The sequence below is a fragment of the Macaca mulatta genome, chromosome 2, assembly GCF_049350105.2.
Source record: "Macaca mulatta isolate MMU2019108-1 chromosome 2, T2T-MMU8v2.0, whole genome shotgun sequence".
Taxonomy (NCBI): domain Eukaryota; kingdom Metazoa; phylum Chordata; class Mammalia; order Primates; family Cercopithecidae; genus Macaca; species Macaca mulatta.
Window position 1 is genome coordinate 51,523,695 of NC_133407.1, and position 9,350 is coordinate 51,533,044.

The following is a 9,350-nucleotide window of genomic DNA, read 5'->3' on the forward strand; positions in this document are numbered from 1 at the left end:
GTTGACTGGTGCATTTACAATCCTTGAGCTAGACACAAAGTGCTGATTGGTGCATTTACAATCCTCCAGCTAGATATAAATGTTCTCCAAGTCCCCACTAGATTAGCTAGATACAGAGTGCTGATTGGTGCATCCACAAACGCTGAGCTAGACACAGAGTGCTGATTGGTGCATATACAATCCTCCAGCTAGACATAAAAGTTCTCCAAGACCCCACCCAACTCAAGAGCCCAGCTGGCTTCACCTAGTGCATCCCACGCCAGGGCCAAGGGTGGAGCTGCCCACCAGTCTCGCATCACGCACCTGCGCTCCTCAGTCCTTAGGTGGTCGATGGGACTGGGTGCCATGGAGCAGGAGCAACTCCATCGGGGAGTCTCAGACCACGCAGGAGCCCACTGGTGTGAGGGTGGGGGCTCAAGCATGATGGGCTGCAGGTTCCGAGCCCTGCCCCATGGGGAGATGGCTGAGGTCCAGCGAGAATTAGAGCACAATGCGGGTGGGCTGGCAGTGCTGGGGGACCTGGCGCACCCTCTACAGCTGCTGGCCTGGGTGTTAAGCCCCTCACTGCCCAGGGCCGGCAGCACCAGCTGGCTACTCCAAATGCGGGGCCTGCCGAGCCCATGCCCACCAAGAACTCGTGCTGGCCTGCAAGGGCTGCACACAGCCCTGGTTCCTGCCCACACCTCTCCCTCCACACCTCCCTGCAAGCAGAAGGAGCCAGCTCCGGCCTCAGCCAGCCCAGAGAGGGGCTCCTACAGTGCATCAGTGGGCTGAAGGGCTCCTCAAGCGTGGCCAGAGTGGGCACTGAGGCCAAGGAGGCACCAAGAGCAAGTGAGTGCTACTAGCACATTGTCACCTGTCACTTTGAGGGGATGTATTCTGCATTCTCCGTGATGTGATTATTTTATGTGCATGCTTGTATCAAAACATCTCATGTATTCCAGAAATATATGCACCTACTATGTACCCACAAAATTTTTTAAAAACAAACAAACAAGTAAGAAAACAGAAGTCAAACTATCTCTCTTGCAGATTATATGATTCTATGTCTAGAAAATTCCATAGTCTCTGCCCAAAGGCCCATGGAACTGATAAACAACTTCAGTAAAGTTTCAGGACACAAAATCTGTGTACAAAAATCAGTAGCATTTCTATGCACCAATAGTGGCTAAGCTGACGCCAAAAGAAGAATACAATCCCATTTTCAATGGCCACAAAATAACTAAAATACCTAGGTATACAGCTAACCAGGGAGATGAAATATCTCTTCAATGAGAATTACAAAACACTGCTGAATGAAATCAGAGACAACATTAACAAATGGAAAAGCATTCCATGATGATTGATTGGAAGAATCAGTGATGTATGTTAAAATGTCTATACTGCCCAGAGCAATTCACAGAGTCAATGCTATTGTTAGCAAACTACCAATGTCATTTTTTACAGAATCAGAAAATAAAACTATTCTAAAATTCATATGGAATTTTTTTAAAAAGCCTGAATAGCCAAATCAATCCTAAACAAAAGGAACAAAGCTGAAGGCATCACATTGCCCAACTTTGAACTATACTACAAGGCTACAGTAACCAAAACAGCATGGCACTGGTACCAAAACAGACACATAGACTAAAGGATCAAGTTAGAGAACCCAGAAATAAAGCCACACACCTGTAAATTTATTTTTCCCAAAGTTAATCATCTGTGAATGCTCAAACTTAGTTCATAAAATTGGGTTAACACATGCTGACTTTTTTTTTTTTTTAATTTTTATCTCCATGTTAGTTTTTTCCAGAAATTTTATAACAATAACTGTACAAGTCTTTTCCCTGTTTTTGTCTGTATTCAGTGCATGGGTTAAAGAAAATAGCAATGAAATATTTTAGCATAACTATATACACAGGGGTGGGAAAATAAACATTTCTCACAACCAAACTGGAATTCACAGTCCAAATAAGCAGTCATGTACAAAGTTCATTGAGAGTTGTCAGTGAGCAGCTGAAAGGTCAATGCTTCAGCAGAGTAACTAATCATCTAATATTTGTTGATATTGAACAATGTGCACTGAGGATACAAAAATCTACTTGTGAATACTTATGTAGAGTTTATCAAAAAATTATCTTGGTGCTTAACACCTAAGTGGTTTTAGGTACTAAAAAAGTAAAAAATACTAATCAAAAGAGATAGAAATGATATTAAAAACATAACACTATTTTAATGTAAGCTTGTAGCAAAATCTTAATTACACTAAGTCATTCAGAACATTCCTGATTAATGACTAATCATCATTTTAGAATAATATGAAATACAGAGTTAAGTGCAAAGAGAGTAACATGATATAACGCCAGACAGATATTAACAGATTTAGTTTCTTGTTTCAATTTCATGTAGAAAATCATAGTAAGATATTGGAGATAAGGTGAATATAAGACCACTAAACAAATCTCTTATTCATTAAGACTAACAATAGAATGAATAAAAATTTTAATGATTAGATTGATTTATCATCTAAAGAAAGAAAAGAGTGAAAAAATGTTAATAAACAGTAATAAATACACATACAATGTTTGTATTAGCATTTTTGTTTTGAATCAGCAGGAAACAATTAGCACCATCGTCTGGATTATTGCAATAGCTTCCTATCTCATCTTCCTGCTTTAGTGGCAACTGGTCTTTGAATCTGTTGTAAGCCTTTTAAATCTAAGAGATCATGTCACTTCTCCACTTAAAAATTTCCAGCCAGGGTAAAAGGCAAGGTCTTCCACACCCCTCAGGATCCAGCTTCTGGCCCTTCTGTGACCCAATCTTTACTACTTTACTCCTTCCCCCTCTGTATCAGCCACATTGGCCATAGCCAGTCCCCAAACACTGCACCACATTCCTGCCTAGGGCCTGTGCACTTGCTATTACTTTATCTAAAAAGACTTTTGGCAAATAAGTAGAAACTTTAAAACACCTTTATTTAATATTTAGGAGATAGCTGGTACGTAACCAAGGCCAACTGTTGAAGAAAAAGAGATAGGCATTTATAAAACTTAGAGTTCTATTACTAAGATACTTATATTCTATTGGATAAAATGAAAAATTAACACACAAATCAAGGTTTTGTGATAATTGCCCCCAAGAGAAGCTTATGCAGTGCTATATGGCATAATTATAATTAATCTTGCCTTAGGGTAAGTGCAGAATGTATAAAGGAGTTAGGAGACAGCTTTAGAATAGAGACGATAAACAGACATTTGCTCTGCAAAGAAGAGGGAAAAACGTATTCCTGGCCAACATCTTAGGCTGATTCAAGCATGAAAGCAAGGGCATAGCGTAAGTGGGCCAAGCAAAAGTTCTATATGGGGAAATTGTTGAGTGGGTATCAGAGAGTAGTAAGAGAGAACATCAGGTTATGAAGGAGATTGGATTTTCTCCTGTAACACTGAGAAGCTATCTAAATGAATGCACCAGAAGCCGCTCTTCAAGGAGTGGAGAATTTGTGTAAGGCATGATACAATGAAGAACCTGAAAACTCCTTGCAAATTTTGGAAGATTCTAGGTAAAAGACTGATGTGAATGCCATAAGGAAGACCAGGTTCATGTAACAACAGTTCCTTTGCTTTTGCACAGAGTTGGCTGCAAGGCAAGTTGGAAAAACAAAACAACCTCCAGAGTGTGTTATGTCCCCTCTCGGGAATCACAGAGGGAAGAAAAGGAAGTTCAGAGGGAATTACAAGCCAATTATAATAATATAGGCCAAAGTAAACTATTTAACCCAGTGGGCTTGGGAGCCCTGAAGAAAACTCAGTCGCTTAACTTTTATAAAGGCTCCAAAAAAAGTGACTGACTTTTACCTTATGCATTAAGTTTTACTTTTTTTCTACCTCACATACACACTGGCAACCAGTATGGAAACTAAACTCTTTTAGAAAAGAAATCCTATAAATTAGATTGCCAAATAAAGTTACATAATCAGACAATTAAGGTACACTTTATTCTGACTTAAAACCCATTTTAAGTCAACTGCTCAAAATTGTTAAATTATTTTAGTGTCATTCATTAAGATATGCTATTATTCTTATAGAGCTCTCTAAATCAGAAAAAAGGTAGTAATGAAATACCAGATAATCAATAAATCTCTAGTGGTTTGATACTATTTCCAGAATAGAATCCTTATTTCCAGAATAAGATTGTTTTTTTTTTCTTTTTCTTGGTGCCTCTAGAAAACAAAATTAAAGGCTCATAATAATGTCCTATTTTATGTTATCAAATTTCTCCTTAACATTCTTTTATTGATTTCAATTTTTTTAAACATCACAAAAAATTGTATGAGGTGAGTTTTATCAGGTCTGTTTTACAGATGAGGAAACTTTGATTTAGAGGTCATTGATATTCCATTTGAAAGATCATTTTCTGATGACTAAAGTCATTTTATTTTACTGTAGGGTCAAAAAATACATTTCCCTTTTGTCCTATGTGATTGAGATCCATTATTAGCTCGGATTGAGTTACAAATATTTAAATGACTTTTTCAGCCACAAAACTGGTAGAAAGAATCATCTAGATGCAAATTCATGTCTTTTGAGTCTAAACCTGCTATTTTTCTCTTGTATCATGTCCCAGAGATAGTCAAATTAACTATTAATGCAAGCCAACCCCATTGTCAATGACTGATGGTACTTATTATTGATACTTTAACCATTCATATTGTATAGAATATGTGTGTATGTCTGATTATTTTAAAAGCTGATTTTTAAAAAATCTCATTAATTTATGTGGCTTAAATTAAATCATCTGGTATCTAAATGCTAGTCAGGACCAAGCTTTACCTTTTGTATACCTGGAAAGACACTTTTTCTTCAAGCTGTTAAAATACAGAAGGTAAATTAAGTAAGAATTTTCTGTCTTGTGGTCCAAATAGAGTTCTATAGTCTCAGAAATCTAACTAATTTCTGCTCGTGTTGTCCAGGAAATCTTTAGTAATTCCTTCAATCCGACTTCTCTCAGAATTCCTACAGCACAAACTAGAATTAGAAACCATTTTGTATTTTTAGCTAGTTGTGTCTTATAAATAAATTGCCAAACAGAATTTAAGCTCTTGGAGACAAGAATGATGTGTTTGTTTTCTCTAGAATTCTCCACACACCCTAGACAATTAACTGGACATGCAGTCGTTATTTGTGACATGTTTGTTGAGTTCTATGCAAATGCAAGTTCTCAGCAGATGCAGGAGAGGTCAGTTGATCAATGATGCAAGTTATAAATTACCCATTTAGTAAAAAAAAAAAAAAAAAAAAAAAGTCTTAGAGAACTTGCACAGCTTTCAAACTGCAGAAGTTATTTTATTTTATTGTAAAGTAATAAAACCACATTTCCTTATCATAATGTTTGATTCAGACTTATTACAAATTCAGATTGGCCTTGAAACTAATTAGTAGATTTTATTATGTTCTTTTTTTTCCCTAACATATTTACAGCCAAATTCTAAAGTGGGTTCTGTTTGTTTTTTTAAGATTCATTTAAACTATTCTCTGCACATCACTGAACTCAACATCTCGTAATTCTTATAACTATTATGGTGGATACAATTGGCTTCTTTTATGAAGAATTGAAAATAGAGTTATCCTGTTGAAATAAAGACTTGAAACTCTGGAAAGTGTTCTCTCATTGCTTCCCATTTCACTTGATATCTTTACATTGTGGTGATTAGGTTGTTTGAAAACTTTCAAATTAGCATAAAAAAACCAGAACACTGTGTTCTGTCAGAAACACTTATGATGTCTCTCTGATTTAAATTGCACACCATCAGGGCAGAAATAGAGGATTTCTTTTTGTCTCCTGAATAAAATGTAACTCAGGCACCAAATAATATATAATGAAAGTAATAACAGCACTTCCTCATCTCCTGTTAGTGTTTGAAACAACATCAAGGAGACAGTGTCTTGGGAATTTTTTTTTAATGTTCATTTGTCCTGAAACATATTGTGCTCTTTCCGTTAGAACATTTTATGTATATTTCTGTTCAATTTGAGAAAATACCATTATAGTATTTCCAAAGTAAGAAACCACCTGGGAAATATGACCTTTAGGTAGATTGGCTTATTTGTCTTCCAAGATCTTTTTGTTCCCCCTTTACAAAAAGTGCTACATAAAACTAAAGGAAAAAAAAAAAGATGTACATCTGTTTTCAGACCCTTGCCAGTATTCCTCCTGCTGCACACAACTTCAGACTTATCTCAGGAGAATAACGCTTCTGTTACTATTGCTGTAGAACAAATTAATCCCAAATTTAATGGTATAGATTAACAATTTTTAATGCTTATGGATCCTGTGGGAATGGGGCAGGGCACAGTGGGGATAGCTTATTTTTGCTCCATATATATCTGGGGCTATGAAGAATTGAAGGCTAGGTTCTCGGGATGGCTGAGGACTGAAATCACCTAGAGGTTCATTCTCTCAACATGTTAGTACCTGAGTTAGGATGACTTCAAGACTATAACTGTCAACAAGAGCAACTACAGAAGGTCTCTCCATGTGGTTTGATTTCCCCATTACATGCCCACCACAGTTAGTGCTGGATCTCTAACCGGCTGACTCATGGTTCCAAGTGATAGGGTCCCAGGAAAGAAAAAGTAAAAGCTCCTTAGCTCTTTACAACTCAGCCTCAGAAATCACAGAGCATCACTTCTGCTGTATTCTGCTGGTCAAAGAGTTCCAAGGAGCACCCAGATTCAAGGAGAAGGGATCAGATCCTACCTCTTGATGCCTGCTCACATTGTAGAAGAGCATGTGCAAAAGAAGATATGGTTGCAACAGATATGGTTGTGGCAACTTTTGGCAAATAAAATCTGCCATTACGGGACTGAGTCTTCTTTGTCTGTCTCTGCTCTCTGCACCAAACAAATAGGTCTTGTTTGATGAAGAGATCTTGTCTAGCTGGGTTGCCTTTTTATTTCCCCTATCAATTAGCACTTACACATTTAGTACTCAACAAAAGTTTACTGAACCTGAATTTAAATTAATTTGTTATTTAGTGTATTATTTAATTAATTTATTATTTATTTATTATATTTAGTTTACTGTACCTGAATTTAAATTTTCCGTGAAATCCCAGGAAAAAATCCATTTAATGTCACAAAAGATGGTATTTTTTGTGACATTAATGAGAGTGAATATTAATGTTCCAGTCATCTCAAGTATAGTCATCAAACTGCCCTAAATCCATGTATCACCTTGCTAAAAGGCAGCGTTGCCTAGCACAGACTGAGATGAAACATGTTTATTGTTCACTTCGTTGGACACCATCTATAAAGGCGTGTCCTTGAGCAAGGTATTCAAATTCACTGAGATTGGTTTCCTCAGAAAACACAGCTGACTCCAAGAAGCAGGAATAAATACCTCAGCAGAGCCAGCTTGGAAAAGCCATGTCAAAGATCAGAGAAGAAATGCCAACCAGGAGTGCCAATAAAGAGGTAATCTTTTTATAATTTGTCCACTCAGAAGGGATATCTTTTGTGATTTGCACAAAAAAACTACATAAGATAATGAAGGCCCTCACGACAGGCATAAGAAAACAAACAAGCAAACACCAATATAAATATTGCTTTTAGATACACCAGGGCCTACCTCATTTTTCCTCCATTTTGTCAGTCCAAAGAGCCAAGGACGTCTGTATGTAGTAAAAATCGACACATATTTAGTGCCAGATTTGGGCTGTAATTACAGTGAGGCTTCTGATCTTTATCATCAACAGTCACTGCCTTCTACTGTGCTAGAGTGTTGATTTTTAGAAGTTCATCAAAGTGTTCTCTTAGGTGTAAAAAACCGAGGTCAGGAGTTCGAGACCATCCTGGCTAACACGGTGAAACCCCGTCTCTACTAAATAATAATACAAAAAACTAGCCGGGCGAGGTGGCGGGCGCCTGTAGTCCCGGCTACTCGGGAGGCTGAGGCAGGAGAATGGCGTAAAAACCCGGGAGGCGGAGCTTGCAGTGAGCTGAGATCTGGCCACTGCGCTCCACCCTGGGCGACACAGCGGGACTCCGTCTCAAAAAAAAAAAAAAAAAAATGTAACATCCATCTTGCAATTTGTTTTCTGAAAACCACGAGATGAATGTGACTAAAGGTCCAACACCTTTCAACAAATGAGTTGAAGTATCTGATTCTTCATAGTGAATTTGCCTTTTTAGGTCAGAGCAACATTTTTAATAGATGTTTACATTCTGTAGATGGAAACTTGAGATACTTCCTGTAATTGACAGAATATGTTGCCCTGTCCAGTCAACATCCCAGTCGATGTTCAGAGGCAGCTGGCTTTGATGATTTGACTCACACCAATATTAAAAACCAAACTCAATCAGAATTCAAAATGAGTCCTTTTGGTACCCATTAGAGAGCAGCAGTGCAGCTAGAAATCATCACCTAATGGAACAAAAAGCATTCTACATCTTAGACTTATTACTTAATTGTCTCAAGTGTATCTTAAAAGAACTGAGGGTTTGCTAAAAAAAGAATAACAAGTGGCCATTTTCCCAAGAACAGTTGGCACATAGATACACACATGCAAACAGAAATTGCTTTGGCTCTATATAAGGAGCTTGCTGATGGAACTTTGCTGTGTAGTATTTCCTCCCATGCAACAGCAGACGTCTCTGCCTAAAACTTATCTTGCTAAAACTTCTAATATGCAAACTAACATTAAATTAACTCATTAGCTCGAGTCAGCAGAAATACAATCTTTTACTTTCTATGCCTGAAATAATAATATACTTCTCATAAGAATCAACGTACATTCTCTTTTGCCATAGGAGTTACAATTGGGAAGGCAAACTTTCACTGACCTTCACTTTAAGCTCTCCACCAAACTGTTTCCTTTAGAGGCATATTTACATTTCAGCATCTGACCTTCGTCCCTGGTATCTGGAAACTTTGCCTATGTCACATACATAGTCCATTTATCAAGACATGATTTTTTTGGGCTACATGTACTTTAGCTCTCTCTTCTTCCTCTCTCAAAATTAAGTTATGGATCACCTGATCATCTGCTTAATAATTAATAGCTGTTGGTTCGTCTCACTGTCACCCACAGGTCATCAGGAAAATAAAGGCAGAGAGATGTTTCTGATGTCACAATGCTTCACCAAGGTTTGTAGTTGGGCCTCTGTTCCTTTCTTCTGTGATCTAGGAAACAGGAACTTGCACTCCTTCTTTCCCTTTTTGTCTTGGTAGAGGGACAAATCAGGGTAAAGTATCCTTTCTCAGTCCCAAATTCTACTTTACCACTCCTTTTCTGTATCATAACACACTGAACTTCCAGGGAGATTTAAGCTGTTCTTCACTAAAATATTTCAGCAGGAACCATAAACCTG

General features: G+C 37.6%; 1 long non-coding RNA gene across 8 annotated transcripts in view; it reads right to left on the reverse strand.

Annotated features, from left to right (window-relative positions):
- The window catches only part of LOC106997085 (uncharacterized), a 219,838-nt gene extending 210,717 nt beyond the window's left edge, over positions 1-9,121 (reverse strand). For 2 of the 8 annotated variants that reach the window (XR_013414527.1, XR_013414523.1), the window contains exon 1: positions 8,823-9,113. This is a non-coding gene — a long non-coding RNA (uncharacterized LOC106997085). Of the gene's footprint in view, positions 1-7,608; positions 8,782-8,822 lie in introns of those variants that run through there. The other 6 variants (XR_013414526.1, XR_013414525.1, XR_013414522.1 and 3 more) reach the window with 5 other exon arrangements.
- Between the last annotated feature and the right edge of the window lie 229 nt (positions 9,122-9,350).